The 17,981-nt window shown below is 41.6% G+C and overlaps 1 protein-coding gene across 1 annotated transcript in view; it reads left to right on the plus strand.

Annotated features, from left to right (window-relative positions):
• The first annotated feature begins 1,953 nt into the window (after nt 1-1,953).
• The window catches only part of RAPGEF5 (Rap guanine nucleotide exchange factor 5), a 418,760-nt gene continuing 402,732 nt past the window's right edge, over nt 1,954-17,981 (plus strand). Inside the window, exon 1 of the mRNA XM_074340846.2 lies at nt 1,954-2,097. The gene's annotated coding sequence lies outside the window, so the exon portion shown is untranslated. The remainder of the gene's footprint in view (nt 2,098-17,981) is intronic.

A 17,981-nucleotide genomic window follows, 5' to 3' on the forward strand; every position in this document is an offset into this window, starting at 1 on the left:
TTTTGGTTTAAAAACAATATTTTTAAACCTATATTTTTCCTTTTAGATTGATTATCTTGTGTTTTTGTTGTGCTTTGGGAATAGAATATTTTTCCATTATATATAAAATATGCTGTTATTAAAATTTGCATCATGTGGAGAAAACTCTTTTTGAATATTTTTAACTGATTGTCTTACCAAACTGTCCTGTTTATCCTAATAGATGTTGTTACTTGATATGATATTTACTAGTAATCATATCATTCAAGTAATATTTTTGTGGCTTCTTCTGTGACACATATACTTATTTTATTTATTTATTTTTTTGGTCTCATTACTACTGAAACTTCTAGAATGTTCAGTGCTTGAAATAGGTCTAATTATTCTTGTCTCTATTTTGTTGGTGATTTTGGCTGTTGATTAGAAGTAGCAATGCCATGTTTGGAGTTAAAACTAAGAACAGATTTTTCACTGAGCAAAGTCACAAAGGCCATCATATCTGTGATACAGTCATTCCACACCCCTTGTGCTTGCAATCAATCATTCAAGGGTGGGACTGTTTACCATTTTGTGCCCATCGTGACTTAATCTGCATGTATGACATGATTTAATTCTTCTAGAAGCCCTATGAAGTAGACTTTGCTATTCCTGTTGTCAGATGAGGAAGCCAAAATTCAGAAGAATAAATGAGTTGATCAATCCCATGTCACCACACGACAACAGTGACATTGAAGCTAATTCTACTTGTTTTTTTTCCCCAGTGTTTTTGCAAAATGATGGAAATAGTGGGAGTTACAAATTTCATTATTCTGTGAAACCCAAAAGGAATATAAAGAAATACATATAGTCTTAACTCAGTAGCTCTCAAATTTGAATGTTCATTAGAATCACCTGGAATGCCTTTAAAAGTACAGATTCTTGGGCCCTATTTTCAGAAATTCCAGTTCCTAGGGGCCAGCTGGGATGGGGCCCAGGGAGTTGCAGTTTTGAAGAGGAGGTCCACAAATACCCCTTAAAGAAACAACATTTTAACTGTCTAACTAGGGATATTATGGTGTGTCAGTTAACCATACTTCACAACTGTTTGGAATATAATAGAAATTCTGCTGAGAGCTGTTATAACAAGACTCTCTCTCCCTGCCAGCTGTTCTAAGTTGCTGTTCTTATATAGTATAGTCCCTCTAGATCGGTCACCAGGCCTATTGAGTTTGTTTAAATCAAGGAGGAAACCAGTGTTCTGGTTGAATTGTGTGAAAAGTAAATATTTTACTGAATAAGATTTTGCTGACAGCACTTACTATGTTGAAGGAATGGTGTTTTAAAAATCTTTTGCTGGGCCCAACCTTTGGTCCAAAAGTAGTTAAGAGGTTTCTCCAATTTGTTTGTCCTTTGTCTATGGTCACTGGGACCAAGTTCTTATCTGGAATTCTCTCTTACACATGGCTTAAGCCTACACATTTGGGAGCTCTTAAAAGAAATTAAGTCACCTTCCATTATTGGATTATCTTACCGATTCACCACTCCATCTTCAATTTAATCAGGAAGAAATATTGCGCGTTTGCACCTAGGACACATTTACTTTCTTGGCATTGAATAGATACAGACTGAGTAATTGTGAAAGTTATTAACCACTTGATTTTAATGACTTAATGTTACCTACAGTATTTTGGACTACAGTTTTTCCTATTAGAGGGCAGATCTCACATACATGTTAGGTCAGGTTTCTAGTCCCCATTCATCTGCCATATTTTCAAACATTAAATAGAAGCTCTCACAATTTCTGAGATTATGGTTAGGAATTGATTTTATTATGATTTTTGGAAAGCTGCCCCAAGGAGATGCTGACAGCAAAAGTTTTTCACCCTGCCAGGGCTGTGTGAAAAGGGATTTTCATTTACTTTAAAGGACATCTTATTTAAATAAATTTTAAAAAAAGAAATCTCTAAACACAGTGTATCTTAATTCACAGGAATGGGAAAGCAGGATGCACCTGGTAGAAAAGGAGGCCGTGAAACCAACCCCAGCACACTTCCCAGCTGTTGAGGGGCTGGAACAACTGCGACCGAGTTCTCTACAAGACCCTCGGACGCTGACGAATTCATCCAGATACTCTAACAGGTAGGTGCCTCGCTGGTGTAATTCCAGGATCCCAAATAACACATGGGCCTTGGAGCCTATATAGCTCACCCTAAGGGATGACTTTTCCTCATGAGATAGTTCTCAGTTCACTTCCCTGGGGAGACGGTTCAATCAGTGTCTAACTCCTTGATGTGTCAGAGTGACTTCAGCCCTGAGGAGACCATCAGGGAGAAAGGTCGGGAAAGATGAGGAGCCACAGAGGGGAAAGAGCCCCGAAACAGTGTGAGAAGACCCTGCTGGGGCCTGGCTGTTGTCACCAGCCAGCCTCTCGGGAAGTGCTATCTCCTCTACCTGCTTCACTTGCCTTCCCTTGAACCAGGGGGTTAAGTTGGAGAGGTTATCTGAAGTCCTAGAACCAATCCTTACAGGTTGGTTAAGCTTCTGTTTCCTTCTTGCGCATGTGCAAATTCTGATTTCCACCTGGCTCACTTGGCGACCTTGAGGAATGTTCTTTGCAGGGGAGTGAGCGCAATGCTTCTGCTGCTGCTGTTGCGGCTTGTTGGGTCCCGCTCTGATACCGTGCACCCCAGGCCTTGTGACAGACTCTGTCCTTAAGGAATTCTTAGTTGGGGTGGGGATTTGTTGGAGAGTTTCAACTCATTTGGTAGGGTTGCATAGCACAGAGGGCTGTTGAAGCAGAGACGATGACCTAACATCAGTAAATCTTCCTTCCCTCCCGGAAATATAACAATCCCTTTTAACTTTTCCTTTTCACTTAAAAACTCCATTTCCCAAAGTGTACCGTACTCTAAACTGGTTACTTATTCCCCCCCCTTTACTATTATAATAAAAAAAACATTCGTGAATCACTTGAATGGTTTGCTGTCATCTCCTCATCTCCAGCTGTCATCTCCTCACCGCCTTGAGCCCTTCTTCAAAGGCTTTGAGGCCTTTGACACCTGGAATTTCAACTCCCGCCAGTTTTGGGGGGAGCATTCGTGACGACACAGCCGGTCCTTCTAATGTTCTTTCTCTTGGAAACCTCCTCATTTTCAACAACGTGCACCACTTTTTGGTTTCAGCTTTCCACACCATCAGCCTGGCCTGCATTTGCCATCCAGCAGGGCTGCTTCACTCAGGAGGTCTTAAAGACCAACACCCCATGCTGATCACAATTTACAATCTCCCGGCCCCGTCGCTACCTTTTTCATTACATCTATTCTTGGATATCACCGGGTCCTTCGGTTCCATTCACTTCAAGTGGATCAACCCTCTTTTGATTTTCCTTTCTTTTCTGAGCCACATACACCTCACTGTGCATCCCTCTATTGTGTATGTGTGTGTGTGTGTGTGTGTGTGTGTGTGTGTGTGTGTAGGAATGTAGGCTATATTTATTTTGTTTCAAAATATTTCTACTGATACAGAATTTACATGCAGTACAATGCACAAGTCTGGAGAACTTTTACATACGTATCACCTATGTAACCACCACCCAAATCAAGATATAAAATATTTCCATTACCCCATATAATTCTGCTCCTTTCCAGTTAATAACCAGCCTCCAGATGTAACCACTATCATGACTTCTAATCAGCAGAGATCAGTGTTGCCTGTTCTTGAGCTTTTTGTAAATGGAAAAGTCTCTGCTTCATAGAAATCAAGATTTAAATAAATTATTAGTGGTTAGCACATGGTGGGAATTGGAGTTTCAAATATATTCCGTTAGCGACATACACACACCCACAACCCCCCACACCCACACACATACATACACAGCTGTTATAAGGAAGAGAAAAAAGTCACTTTTCTCATATGATGCTGAGATTTTTGTCTTTTACTCAGAGTCGTCTGTTCCTGGAGTCTCTCCTGGGTCACTGTTGGCATCTTGTGTCATTTAGCTCAATGTCATGATGCTCAAGGTTCATCCCCATGTCCAGCTCCAGAAACGGGAAATGGTCCTTCTGTGTCTCTCTTCTCTCTTCCCACCCTTATCACAGAGGAATACAGACAGCTTTGGGGAGAAAAATGCTTTTTGGGAACCAAACTCCTATGTAAACAGGGCAAGCATGTTATACCTTGACTTGAGCAGAGAAGGAAGCACAGTTTGCTAAAATTTTCATTGTGCGTATTCCTTTAAGCTTTCCAATATAATAATGTACAAAGTATTTTTTTGGTCTAATTTGTCCAGGATCCATGTTGTAGGAAAGAGAAGAGACAGTGTCAGGATCCAAAGGAGTCACCACCTTTATTGTTTGTCTCAATCTCTTTCTGGTCTCTAGATGAGGTTTTATGTATTCCCCAAAATCTACCCTGGGTCCTCTTTTCCTCTCCCCACCTCGTGGTCCCTAGGGAATTTCATCATCGTCTGCTGTGGCTTCAGCCATCATGTGTATGGGTGGGACCCCCACATATGTTTATTTCAACCCAACCTTAGTCCACCCTTCCTGGATATCTCCATGTGCATGTCCCACAGGCATCTGGAAGCCAACCGGTCCCCAAACGGACTGGGACTCTCCTCTCCTCCAGATCTGCTTGCCCTCCTATAGACTAGGTGTTGATGACATGAGTCTCCCCAACCCTTCACCTGTGAGTTCTGCCTCATCAGTTCTCTCCACTTGCAGTGTCAATGCCCTAGGTCAGGGTCCACCACCTCTTGCCAGAACTCGCCTTCAAGCCTCCCTATTCTGTTCCCCTTCACCTATTCTGCTCCTACTGCCAGGGGGATCTTTTCTGATACAATATGCAATCATATCACCCTCTGATTCAAAATGCTCCGGTGACTTCCCATTTCCATCTCTCAGTCTGGCATTAAACCTTTCCTGATCTGGCCTACTTGTCACCTGCCCACTCTGCCTTTAATCTTTGAGCTTCGGTAATGTTGAGCTATCAGCATTCTCTGGATATGCTGTATGCTATGTCTTTGTGCTGCTGGTTACTTTTCCTGCAAAGCCGTCTTCCTGCTGTGCACCAGGGAAGAGTAGGGCAGCCTCCATGCTATCCCCTTTGTGAAGTCTCCCCTGATTCCCTCTCTCTTAAGCATAGGATCGTCAGTCCTACACACAAGAAAATGAACTCTGTAAACAGCTTGAGTGACTTGCAAGCTGCTCCATGGAAGCAAGCATCTTTCTGTAGTGCAATTGTCTGCATTCTCTATCTCCTCCTCATCTGTAAGCTCCCAGAGGGTAGAGTCTCTTGTTCATCTTTGCACAGGAATGATGTTTAGTATCGTTTGTTAAATGAATGAATGAATAAACAGTGTGGCACTGTGTTGGGTAATGTGCCAATAAGTTGAACACCATTTCTGCTGTGTTTAGACTTTTCTGTAGAAAGAATGACAAAGACTAAAAACATAAAAGACTGAGCAATAAATATCTGTTCTTTGTGACATGCTTATTTGGGCGTTGAACATTAGATCGGGGCCTATGAAGTGAGCATGTAATGGGAGAGCGACTCCAGAAAATTATATTCTGGTTCTGATTAGCCCGTGAGCCTTCACAACTGGGGAGGCTGGGACGTTGGGACCTGGGGCAGGAGCCGTCGTGGGGAAGACCGCTCAGAGGGCGGGGAAGGGTTTTCCAGGCTGGGTGTGGTTTTGGAAGAGGTTCCTATGCATGAGTAGGATGTTCCTAGGAAGGCCCTACGAGCGAGCAGACTTACCTAAGCAGTGGCAGGGTCAGCAGCACACGAGTGAGACAAGAAGGGGGGTGGTGAGATCATTCAGACCCACTGGCTAAGACTCCAGATTTCTCAGGTCGAGTTCCTTCCAAGTGTGCTCAGATAGTCCACCCTTGGGGGTCACATCTAATTCATCTGGCAGTACAATCCTCTCCCCAGGGCCACTGAGGACAGAAACGAGGCAGGAAAATCTTCCTCTGCCCACCTCCCACCCAGTATACATGCACACACACACGGTCACTCACTCTTTCACAAACTCACAGTATTTCAACTGAGAAGGAATGTGAGATCACAGTATTTGAGACAATTGTGGGAGAGGTCATTTGTTGTCACCTCCAAGGATATTGCTCCCTTCTGGAGCAGAGGCAGGCTAATGTGTAAGTGTACACACGTGTCCATGCACATGTGTGGGCAGCTCGTGTAAAGCACTAAGTTTGCAAATGTTCTGATGGCATTATTAGACTCCTATAATAGAAGAAGTAATTAAGCATCAGAGAGGTTAAGTGACTTGCCTTTGGTCAAAGAGAAAAGCTTGCACCAGTAACTTAAACTTTCTGAGCCTCAGCTTTCTTGCCTCAATCATGGTGGAGATGAGACTACAGTGCTGGATATCATAGTTATGGCCTCGATTCTATTCTGCTTCTCCTCTACTGTGCAGCAGCTACCTTTAAAAAAGAGAGTCAGAGAAGGTTTCAACATTGGGTAGTATTCTCCAGAGGGATTTGAAAATGTGTGGGGACATCCTTGATTGTCACAATGACTGGAGGGGACTCTACTGACTTTCAATACAATAGATCCACTCCTGCCCATAGACGGAGTCCTGATGGGCCCAAGTCAACCAGGATAAGCCTTCTCCATTGTCACAGTGATGCATGGACGTTCTCTTTACCCTTAACGGACTGCCTTCCCAGCTGCAATACTGTACAGGAGCCATAGCAACAGCTATAAAGGAACATTAACAAGTGGTAACAGGTGGTAGAAGTTTGGCCCTTAGTCACATCCTGTGTTGTTTCCTACTGTTTCTGGTGGGTTCATCTTACCCACGTCCACTGTACTGGAAACTCTCTAAGGGCAGAGACCCCTCTTTCAATGCTCTTCTATACCATATAGCATCCAATCCAATGCTTTGTGCATAAAGTATGCTCACTAAATTATTGCTGAGTTCAATTGGATAAATTTTGGTGTTAAGATCTAGCCTAGAAGTGTGGGCTCAGGAGAGAGTTTCTAGTTAGTATATAGGCTCCACCGGACTGAGAGCAGCCAAGGTACAGTTGGGCTAGATGAGTAATTTGTTAGAATCTCAGAGATAGAGGGCCCTTAATGTTATGGGACACTTTCCCTTTCCCACCTGTGCAACAGTTCTGGGCACCATTTTTTTAAAGAGTCACAGTGATTTTTAACCAGGGGCAGTAAATGCCTGCATTTCCCCCAGAGGTGTTTGGAAATGTGGTGGGGAACATTGAGCATTTTGGGTTGTCATATGAATGGGGAGACCCTATGACCCTTGGCGGGCAGGGGCCATGGAGTCTAAATGATCTCAAAGCACAGTCCTGCACAATGAAGAATTGTCCTGTTTCAAATGACAGTGGTTGTCCCTTTGACAAACACTGTAAAACTGGAGCTCACTTAAAGACTTACCAGGTAACGGTCACCAATGGATAATTTTTTTATGAGACATATTTCAATTCATTATAGAGAGACACTTTCTCTTTTTCTCCTTGTAGCCTTATATTTCCCCCACAAATGCTGACACTACAGTGAAACTGAAATTGGACAAAATATATTCAAAGGCCAGAAGTTTCAGTCAGTTTTTTAATTCCTATTTATTATGAGCAGATAACCAAGGAACACCAACCTCTGAGAACAGCTTCAAATGAAAGCTAGAGACCAAAACGGTCAAATAACTAGAAAAAAGCTAACTAGAAAAAGCTAACTCGGGGTGGGGGGTGGGGGGGATATTTTATGCAATGAGAAGAAGCATAATAAAATATTATTAATATTTTTAGAGGTATAAAAGAAAATATTTTAAACAGGTGAAAATAGGATGCTAGGAAAAGCAATTCATAGGACAGAAAAAGCTCTTAGAAATTAATAAAATGACATAAAAAGTGAATATTTAAATAGAAGGGTTAGAAGATGATGTTGAGGAAACATCTCAGAAATTAGAATAGAAAGAAATGAGATAGAAAACGGGATTAAAAAGTAAAGATCAAATAATTAGAGGATCAGCCCAGGAAATGCGATTTCTAAATAAGCATCTCCAAAAGAGGGAATGGAACCAACTATAGAAAGGAAATCATCAATGAAGTAATTTAATCACATTTCCTAGAACTGGAAGACATGAGTTTCCTGACTAAAACTGCCTATCTAGTTCCCCATTCAATGCAAAAAAACAGACCCACACCCAAGGCATCACTGTGAAATTTCAGGACACTCAAGACAAGTAGGCAATATTATACCCTAAAGCAAGAATGGGAAACCATAAAAGGGAACATTCAGTTTACAAAAAAAAAAAAAAAAAAAGCTATTGGAAATTAATAAACATGACAGTAATGATGAAAAACTCAAAAGAAGGATTAGGAGCAGAAAATAAAATTGAGGCATTCTCCTAAAAAGGGGAGTAACATGAAGAAGGAAAAGAGAAAACAAAAAATTAGGATGTTAGAGGACCAATCCAGGAGTTCCAGTATCTGATTAGCAAGACTTGCAGAAAGAGCGAACAAAAAAACCAAGGAGAGGAAATCATCAAAAATAGGCCCACAAAAAATAGGGACAGTTTGTCAATGATGACAGTTCAATCATGTTTCAAGGGGGCTGATAAAGTGGAGGGACTGGACTTGTTCTTTGTGTGCCAAGTAGTAAAACTAGAACCGGTAGTAGAGCTTATCTAAAGATATGTTTCATTTTAAGGAAGAACTTTCCCACAATTCAGTGGGAAATCAACTGCTTTGAAAACAAGATTGTCCCTATTACTGAAAATCATTAGCTGGTCAAACTCCAGGCTGGGAAGAAAATCTAAATGAATTTCATCCAATCAACTTCAGGGTCACTTATATATCACCCTCTTAAAAAGGTAGTCTCAAACATTTCAAGATGAAGAACACACCAGAGGCAGCACACTCTTCCTAAATTTAAAAAACAATCAAAGATAAGCTGTCATCATTGACAAACTATTCGTATTTCCCACACCCACTTGCATGGTTTTTGGTCTTCTCACATCCTGTTCAACTTCCTCTGGTTACATTCTACTTCTAAAGAGTGTGTGCACGTTCAGGACAGAATATTCCAACTGTGACCTGACCCCAGGATACCTCCTCCTTCTCTGTAAAGCTTAGCAGTTAAGAGTGGAGACTCCAGAGCCAGCCAGTCTGAGTTTAGATCCAGCTTTGACACTTCCTAGCTGTGTGACTTGAAAAGAGTTATATAATCTCTGTTCTTCAGTGTCTTCATCTATCAGATGGGGACAATGTCAGCATCTTCCTCATGGAGCTGTGAAAATTAAATGATGGGATATACGCCCAGCACTTAGAACAAAGACTGACATATAGTAGGTGCTCGGTGAGTGTGAGCTGTTAGCTTTGCCCTTAGAATCATTCTATTAATATGGCCCAAGACACCCATTAGTGGAGAATCCAACCAAACAACAAATACGTATTGAGTTCCCCCTCTGTACTAGATGCCTGGGAACAAGGAGAATGATACCAGCCCTTTGCCTGGAGGAGTCAATAGTCCATCACCGTGTTGATTAACAGCTCAAGTTCTTTGCACTTGTTTTTTTTTTTTTATATTTTGAAAAAAAATAACATATTTTTAAAAATCAATTATTTTATCAAAGGTATACGTGCACATCGTTTAGAAAGTTAAATAGTATTAAAACGTTTATAACAAAACATAGGGTTCCTTGCATCACTTTTCACACTCCTCTGGTGCCTCTTCCCAGAGGCTACCACTTTTTATTCTTTTGGCCATTTCTGCTGGAGTATATATAGTAAGTCCTCAACTAATGTCTTCAGTAAGTTCTGCAAAAAAGCAAACTGATGTATAATGAAACCAATGTTACCTTGGGCTAATTGATATAAACAAGAGTTAAGATCCTATGGCATCTTATCAACATTACAAAAAAAAATAACGTTGAATGAAAGGCCGTTATTCAGGGACCTGCTGTATACATCTTGGCACTTCCAAATAACATGCCCAGATTATACTGTTTTGAATTGTGACTTTTAGATATTTTCTATCACCCATTATGGTAGATAAGCATCCAACTCTCTTCTACCATTTTCTCCTCTGTGCCCCATGCTCCCAAGATAATACCCTTTTTGATTAAATCAAACTTCTGTGCTTACATCATTTGTCTATGCAAATACAGTTCACAACTGAGCATTGTGGACTATGGTTGTTTCTTTTCTTCTTGATTCTCCTGAAATTAATTGTTGCCCTTCCCCCCCATTTGCTTAATTTTCTTTATACCTCCTTTCTAATACATACACCTTCTAACAGACACAAGGTCCACCAATATTAGGTAATCTACCAGTCTCTTTTTTCCTCTTGAATAGAGCCCCCCACTGTTACTCCTCCAACCCCACTCTATCTGGTTGGAGCGCTCTCGTGCTGCTGCAGAGCTGTCATCCTGGGACTTCCCTTCACTATCAGCCTTGGAATTCCCTATGTTTTTCTCCTGAGTTGGGTTCCTCATCTCGTCCTCTTTCTTGGGTTACTCTTTTGTTTTTGTGGAGAACATCCTCTAGGTGTTGAGGCAAAAAGGATCTTCCCTTTGTCTTTAGCGTTCTGAAGTTTCTCAGTAGCGTTCCTGGGTGTGGGCCTAGTTTCATCCCTGATGCTGGGCCCTCAGTGACCCTTTTAGGAAATCTGGAAACTCACAATATCTTTCACTTCTGAGAAATTTGCTTGAATTATTTTTTTGATGATTTCCTCTCCTTGGTTTTTTGTTCCCTCTTTCTGAAAGTCTTGCGAATCAGATATTGGAACTCCTGGATTGGTCCTCTAACATCCTTATTTTTCCTTTTCTCTTTTCCTTCTGCCTGTTACTCCCCTTTTTAGGAGAATGCTTCAAGTTTATTTTCTGCTCCTAATCCTTCTTTTGAGTTTTTCATTATTACTGGCATGTTTATTAATTTCTAATAGCCTTTTTTTTTTTTTTTTTTTTTTTTTTAGTTTTATTTGAACTTGAATGTTCCCTTTTACGGTTTCCCATTCTTGTTTTAAGGGTATAACATTGTCACTTATTTCTTTTAGTGTATTAATGACACTTTTTAATTTATTTTAATTGCTGAGTATTTTGTTTCCTCCAAGTTGCTTTTGTCTCCTTGTTTTGTTCTCTAGTTTTCTTGTTCTAGGCCTTCAGTAGATATCTGGTAATTCTTGGATATCTGCTCAGGATTAGAGTAGAGGCCTAAAAGTTAACTGGAAGCTCTGAGTTTACAGATGGGCTTATTGACTTTGATCTTCACTGTACTGATCTGAAAGCACTGTTTATTTTAGGAAACTTCTGATTCATTTTTCTCTGGTCTTTTTCCTTGGTTGGTCACATTCTTTGGAAGGAAATTTTTCTTATCTCCCAGAGTTCTGGTAGTTAATTGGGGCAATAGGTCCAGCGAAGGAGGGCTGGGAGTCTCAGCATTTTATGGTCACTAAATGCACTAGTTTGTGGTACTCTTCCCAAACTAACAACTGGGCCGTTGACCTCCAGTCCAGAAAGAGTCCCTTCAAACAACAAAACTGCTGTCTTCTATGGGAGTGGGCAAGAGCAGGGTACAGACCCAGTGGTGTAGGGCAGGGAGCGGACAGACGGCTCGAATTGCTTCTCAAACAGCCTTCACTCAGAACTTTTTAGGTTTGTTTGCTTCATCTTAGCCCTCAGTTCTTGAAATATCTGGTGTTAGGCCATATTTAGGCCAGGAACGGGAGCTTTCTTATCTTAAAAGCCATCTTGTCTTGCTTTGTACCTAGTACCTGCCTGCTTGTGTTTGCCTTAGGCCTGGAGAAGCTGCCTGGAATGTAGAAACCATCTTATCCTGTCTTGCTTTGCACTTCGTCTCCTAGGGGCTTGTGATCAGAGGGTGGTTGAATGGAGGCCTGGGGGCCAGGGTGGAGCTGGAGGGCTTGCTCTTGCCCCAAACGCTTGGTTGCTAGAGACAATACAACAAAACCCCCCTGAAGCACTGAAGCAACCTCCTTTGCCCCCTCGTGTAAAACTCCATACCCCTTTTTGCTCAGGGAGGTTATGGTCTTGTCTAGCCTGACCTCCCGCAGCTCAAACACACCATAGACCAATTGTGGTCTCCCATGACTCATTCCTCTGGCCGTGCCTAACATTCCTGGGTTTCTTTGAGGACTCTGCACTGAAAATTTCATTGGTTTTTAGTTTTTGCCATTGTTGGCTTAGAACTCAATATTCTATGATGTGCTGTTACCTCAGTCCTAACTACGTATGAGCTGCATTATATACCAGGATTACATTTCTTTCTTCCTCCCTTCCTCACCATTCCTTCCCTCCCCTCTACCTTCCTTTCTCTCTCCCTTTCTTTCTCTCCTTTTCTTTCTTCCTTCCTTCCTTCCTTCCTTCCTTCCTTCCTTCCTTCCTTCCTTCCTTCCTTCCTTCCTTCCTTTCTTTTTCTCGCTCTCTCTCTCTTCTCTCCTTTGTTCTCTTTCTGAATATTAGCCCTTCTGGGTTGATTTTTTTTTTTTAAAGCCCTTTTTCTCTTTTCAAGTTCTTTCTCTTTTTCCTGTTCTTTCTGGGAGATTTACTCAGCTTTATTATTTAACCCTTCTATTAAGCTTTTCTCCTCTGCTATCACATTTAGAATTCCCAAGGGCTTTCTTTTTACAAATAGGTTTTGTTACATGAATATGCTATCTCCTTTTATCTCTCTGAAGAAATTAATATTAACTTAAAACATTTTTTTCTACCCCTTATTTTTTAATTTGTCCTGAATTTCTGTTTTGGTCTTTTCTTTCAAGAATGTGGCTTTTCTCAAATGTCTTGGTTACTTATTTTTAAGAGGGAGGCACTGAAAGGAAGTTTTATGTAGGTGGGGCTTATTAGCTGGTGGGCTTTTCTGAAGAGATTTGGCAGGGTTATGTGCAGGGGGTGGAGGCAGGCTTCTCTTGGAATATGCAGTTTCCCTAGAGAGGGTTTGTCCAAACTCTTGCCTGGAGGACGTAAACCTGACTTGCAAGTATTGCAATAGCTGAGCCTGGAAAAGGTTGGCAAAAGGGACAATGTCAATATGTGCGTTTGTACCTGCATAAGTGTCTTATCCAGTGTAACTCTTTCACTTAATCTCTTTGTTTCCTGTTGGTGTTTCACTCTCCCCACATCTGTGGCGGAAGTCCCATATGCAAACTCCCTTATTTTTCCTTATTTATTTATTTATTTATTTATTTATTTTTTGTAATGCCATTTTAATGGGCTTGTTGTGGGGGGTGGGGTGGGGAATAAACAGAAATCTTTCATTCTTTAAGTGGAACTAGAAGTTCCACCTTTATATTTATTCTTACCTACTCTGGCCAAGTCATGTCTTCTTCCTGAACTCATGTAATTGTTTACATGGACCTTTACTCCCGAGTCTTGTTTAATCTGAAAGGGCATATAGGGATTTTGATTCTGCCATTTAATGTAAGAGTGAGAGTACTTAGACGTTGGGTCAGGCTCCTTCAGGAGCCTTAGGGCTCTGGAATATGGGTCAATATGCCAACTTCTCTGTAGGGTCGCTGTGGGGAAGAGACAGGAGGCAATGTAAGGAACAAGCGTGCACGCTCTGTGTGCACTACCGCGACCCAATGCGTATGCTGAACTCACACAGCTCACAGTCGTCTTCGGCACTGGGCCCCTGGAACTGCTCATGCACCTCTGGGAAGCTCTGTTGACGTCCTGGTGTTATGCTTCATTCTGTATTTGCTCCTGCAGATTGCCAGTTACCCCTTCGTTCTGGAGCACGGTTTCTTAAGAAAGCCTGGGCAATGCAGTTTTTCCTTCTTAAAATCTTGCATGCAACTGACACACTAACAAGAGGTAGCAACCTAATTAAGACAGAGTGGACACTAGTAAATTTGACAACTCGAACTGGCCAAAAGCCATTGCTATTACTGTGGAATGTGAACAGAATTTTATTTTTAAAAAATGCTTAAAAATTGACAAACAAAAAGCTTAGAGAACAAATGGTTTGCAAGCTCTAGTTGGGCATTTTAGACCTTAATGAATGAGTACATTGAAAGTTTTTCTTACCTAGTCACCAAGCAAGAGGTACCCATAACACAGTCCTTTGTTAGCCTGCCTTAGAGTTACACCATGCTTTTGAAAGTAATGAAACTACTTTGAAAAACTGTCCTATAAATCACATTAGAGCACAAAGGAGGTTTTCACTAATTCAGACTGGCCATCACCCTTTTAGTTCAAAACTATCCATATTATCAAGCAGATTCCACAGTTTTGTTTTGACTAACCAGTGGACGCTTTAATGGAGCATGAAGAATCTGTTTCCGGTTCTCATCCAGAGCCCAGGAAGCTGGTTTAATGACAGGGCTGAGTTGCGGTATTGTGGGGAGGGGAGGGAATAGCACTGTGGCCAGTGTTCACATCGAGTCCTTAGTTCTGTGCTCCATCTTCTTCCTGTGTCCACCAGTCTTCAATGACAGCGCAGGAGGAAAGGGACTTGTCCTGGCCTTGGGTGTATTCACAAACATCCGTTAAGAGAACAGTCTTTAATTAGGGGAGAATACTTGTGACCTAGAAGTTGTGTAGGTGGAACGTGGAGTTTTTAGAACAGTTCCTAAGAAGCCAGTGTACTTTTACCCCCATAATTACTGCAAGCATGCTATGCATTATTACTAACTTTGCAAATGTCCAATGGATTTTTTTTGTGTGTGGCAGTAACATTTATAGAATTCACTTTCAGTGCTTTACTTATCTGTGCTGTAGTTTAGACTTAAGGTAGTTGTAAAATCCTCAGTTGTTGTATTGCAAAGCTCAACTACTGTGACATCATTTGTTAATATGTTTTCTAAACATAGGAATAAAATTTACTCCCAGTAATCATAATATTGCAATTATTAATGTCCTTAGAAACTACCTTTTAAGTAAAAGGTAAGGAGAACATCAGAATGCCTGTTAATATATAATTTCCTTCTCAAGAAATGAACCTTTAATTTTCATCATGGTAAGATGGAGTTCCTTTATGGAAGTATCGGTGAGATGTAAGATGCAAAAAAATTGAGTCCCGTCTAAGCAACTGAGCAAAACGAGTTGGGATTCGGGGCAGACTCATGTAGCCTGAGTTCAGCTTTCAGAGATGCCCTACTTGTGAAGCATTAGGTGGGGCTGAGGAGGAGAAAGTGAAGCAGCAAGGGTCCTAGAGCATGTCAAATGCTGTGCTTATTTATTTTTCTTTCTTTCTTTTTTTTTTTTTTTTACTGTTTATCAGGGAAAATTTCAAACATACACAAAAGTAGAGAGACTCATATCATGAGCCACCATTGCAAACATTTGTTTTTAATCTAATGCCTTCATCCTGACAGGGGAAAAAAACAAAGTGGCAAATAGTATAAGAAGTGCTTACAAACTTGGCGGAACTTAAAAGCCACGGCAAGGACTTTTTCCTTGGCTGCCCAGGTCTACTCCTTCTCCGATGAATACCAGCTTAATAGAAATGTCATCTTTTAACAGCAAAAATGCTTTCTGAACCTTGACAGTGACCTATTTATTTCTTAGGACTCACACTGATGGGATAGAGCTATGGGCAGGCTCATGGGAAAGGCTCTGGGCATCTGACCTCACCAGCCACTGTCCTAAGTCAGGTGCAGGTGGAGTCAACAGTAAGAGACACAGCAGGAGACATATATGCTAAAAAGGCACCTTCACAAATCCACGGTGGCCTGGAAAGCTATCAGGTGAGGGGCAGGAGAGCAGGTGGGGGTGCAGTTGGAAACTGTACTTGCACTTGGAATTCCCACTCACCTTTCAGGCTCTTAGTGACCGTTGCCCAGGTGGATGCTCCAGGGAACAAAGCCTGCACATTCCTTTTTCAGAGGAATGTCACTGTTTAATGTACCCATGGAAAGCCCTAAAACCCCCAGGGCCTTGCAAAAACAGATGGGATTAGTCAGTAGTGACATTTACTGGGTTTTTTCCTCCCTTCCCCCTTTCTCAGGAATGACAAAAGTTTTTCTTCTCTCTACTTAGTAAACGTATCTCCCTTGAGGATTTTCACCTTATGAAAGAAAGACATGGTTAAATTCTGTACTGGATTTATTGGATTTTATTGCAAAATAGAAATAATCTAAATTGCTGTAGCCAGTTTTGGAGAGGTGTTTCAATGAAGTTGATCATGGAAAGGGCTGAAATGGAAGCCATCAGTTAGAAAATATTGGGGTTGAATTAGTAAACAGTTGAAAGGAGTGACTCGTCTGAAGTAGTAAAAGTCTGAAATTTCTCAGCCCTCCGTTTGGAGAATGACCGCTTTCCACATAGTGGAAACCAAAGAAACGTTTATATAAATATAGAAAAATTCTTTTCTAACCACAGTGATAGGTATCCAGGACCCACACCTGCTTTATACAGTGATGAAATGTAACCGCATGTTCTGACATCAAGGGTGTGCTCATTGAAAAAGAAACCCAGTGAGAGGCAGGGTGCTAGCAATCAAGGGGAAGGCGGACTGCCCATTCATGGTTCTGTTAGTTCATCCATTCATGCATCCATTTATTCATTCATCCATTCATGTCTTCTTTCTCGAATACTCCTAGTAGGTTACCTCCTACTCATCCTTCAGATCTCAGCCAAACTTCACTTCCTCAGGGAAACACCTCCCCAGCCTCCTCCACCTCACCTCCACGTCCACCAAACAGGTCAGTCAGATTCTTACTGAATTACTTTCTGTGGTGTGTTATAGATACTTAGTAAATATTTGTGGACTCCATGAACAAGCTAATCCATTCTTTCATGCTCTTTGCCTCTTCACTAAGCAATAATTTACTAAATAACAGCTGTGTGAGAACGTGAGCACTCTGGCCAGGTGGGCCAGGCTGGGAGGAGAAGCAACCTTTCATACCTGAGAACTCAAAACAAGTCAGGACCCACCTTCTTCAAAACCTGACGGAGCTGAGAGTGAGGTGGATTTCAGCCAGGGTCTAGGGGTGAAAGTGTATGGCGCTAATGCAAAGGGACAGAGAGATAGGAAACAGTGGAAACAAAGTTTACACTTGTGCCAAGCTCATGTGACTCTTAGAACCTGAAATACCATTTTCCTGGTGAGGAAGCTGTGGCCTAGAGAGATTTACTGACTGAAGTCACAAAACTGGTGAACTTGGATCTCTGAGATTTCTTTGAGCTGATTCAAAGAAGTTGTGGATTGAACTATATTGTATTGGAACCGGCAGTACAATTTGGTGCCTTGGATTTGAAGGGGACAAGGTATTTCCAGGTAAGTGAAAGGACTCAGTGTGGATCCCAGAGGAAATGTCTGGAAGAGAAAGGGAACACTTCAGAGTCTCAGGGCTTTTCTATGCTGGGATGGGGGGCAGAGGGCTACCAGCAACTCCACCAGGAGAATGTTCTGTAAGGGGGCTATTCCTTCAGCAGTTGATCCAACCACTGCCATCTTACCAAAACGTAAACTTTTCTCATGGCAGTGAGACATTCATTCTTCCATGTAACTTGGCTGTTCTATCTAACAGGCTGTCGATTGTGTCTTTTTGAAATAACTGCACCTTGTTTGCAGGGTTTTGGTGGGTACAAAGCCCTTCCACATACATTAGCTTGCGTGGCCCTCTGATACTCCTGTGAGGAAATTAAGACTAGAGAACTTATGGTTTACTCAAGAACCACAGGGCAGGTTAGTGGAGGGAAAACTCTGGAACTTCGTCCCTGACTCGGGTCCTAGTGTGTGGACAACATGAAAGGAAGTGTTTCTCCAACAGGCTGGAGACACATAGCCAAGTGGGACAGGGGCTTTGAAAGCACTCAGATTTCATTTTTAATACTCAGTCTATGTGCCATCTTTCTCAGAGTCATGTCTTACCTGGAGCTTTTTCATCTTACCACGTGCTGTAGCAGAAGGTGACAGACGTGAGCAGCAACCTATAAGCACAATGATTGTTAGCAATCAATTATACAGCATTTACTGTGTGGCAGACACCAAGTGTTTCATATGCATGAGTTCACTTAATCTCACAATAGAAGTGTGAGATAGGTGCTATAATTATCCCCATTTTACAGGTGTGAAAAGTGA

The sequence above is a fragment of the Rhinolophus sinicus genome, chromosome 4, assembly GCF_057876585.1.
Source record: "Rhinolophus sinicus isolate RSI-liver-muscle chromosome 4, RSI-T2T, whole genome shotgun sequence".
Taxonomy (NCBI): Eukaryota; Metazoa; Chordata; class Mammalia; order Chiroptera; family Rhinolophidae; genus Rhinolophus; species Rhinolophus sinicus.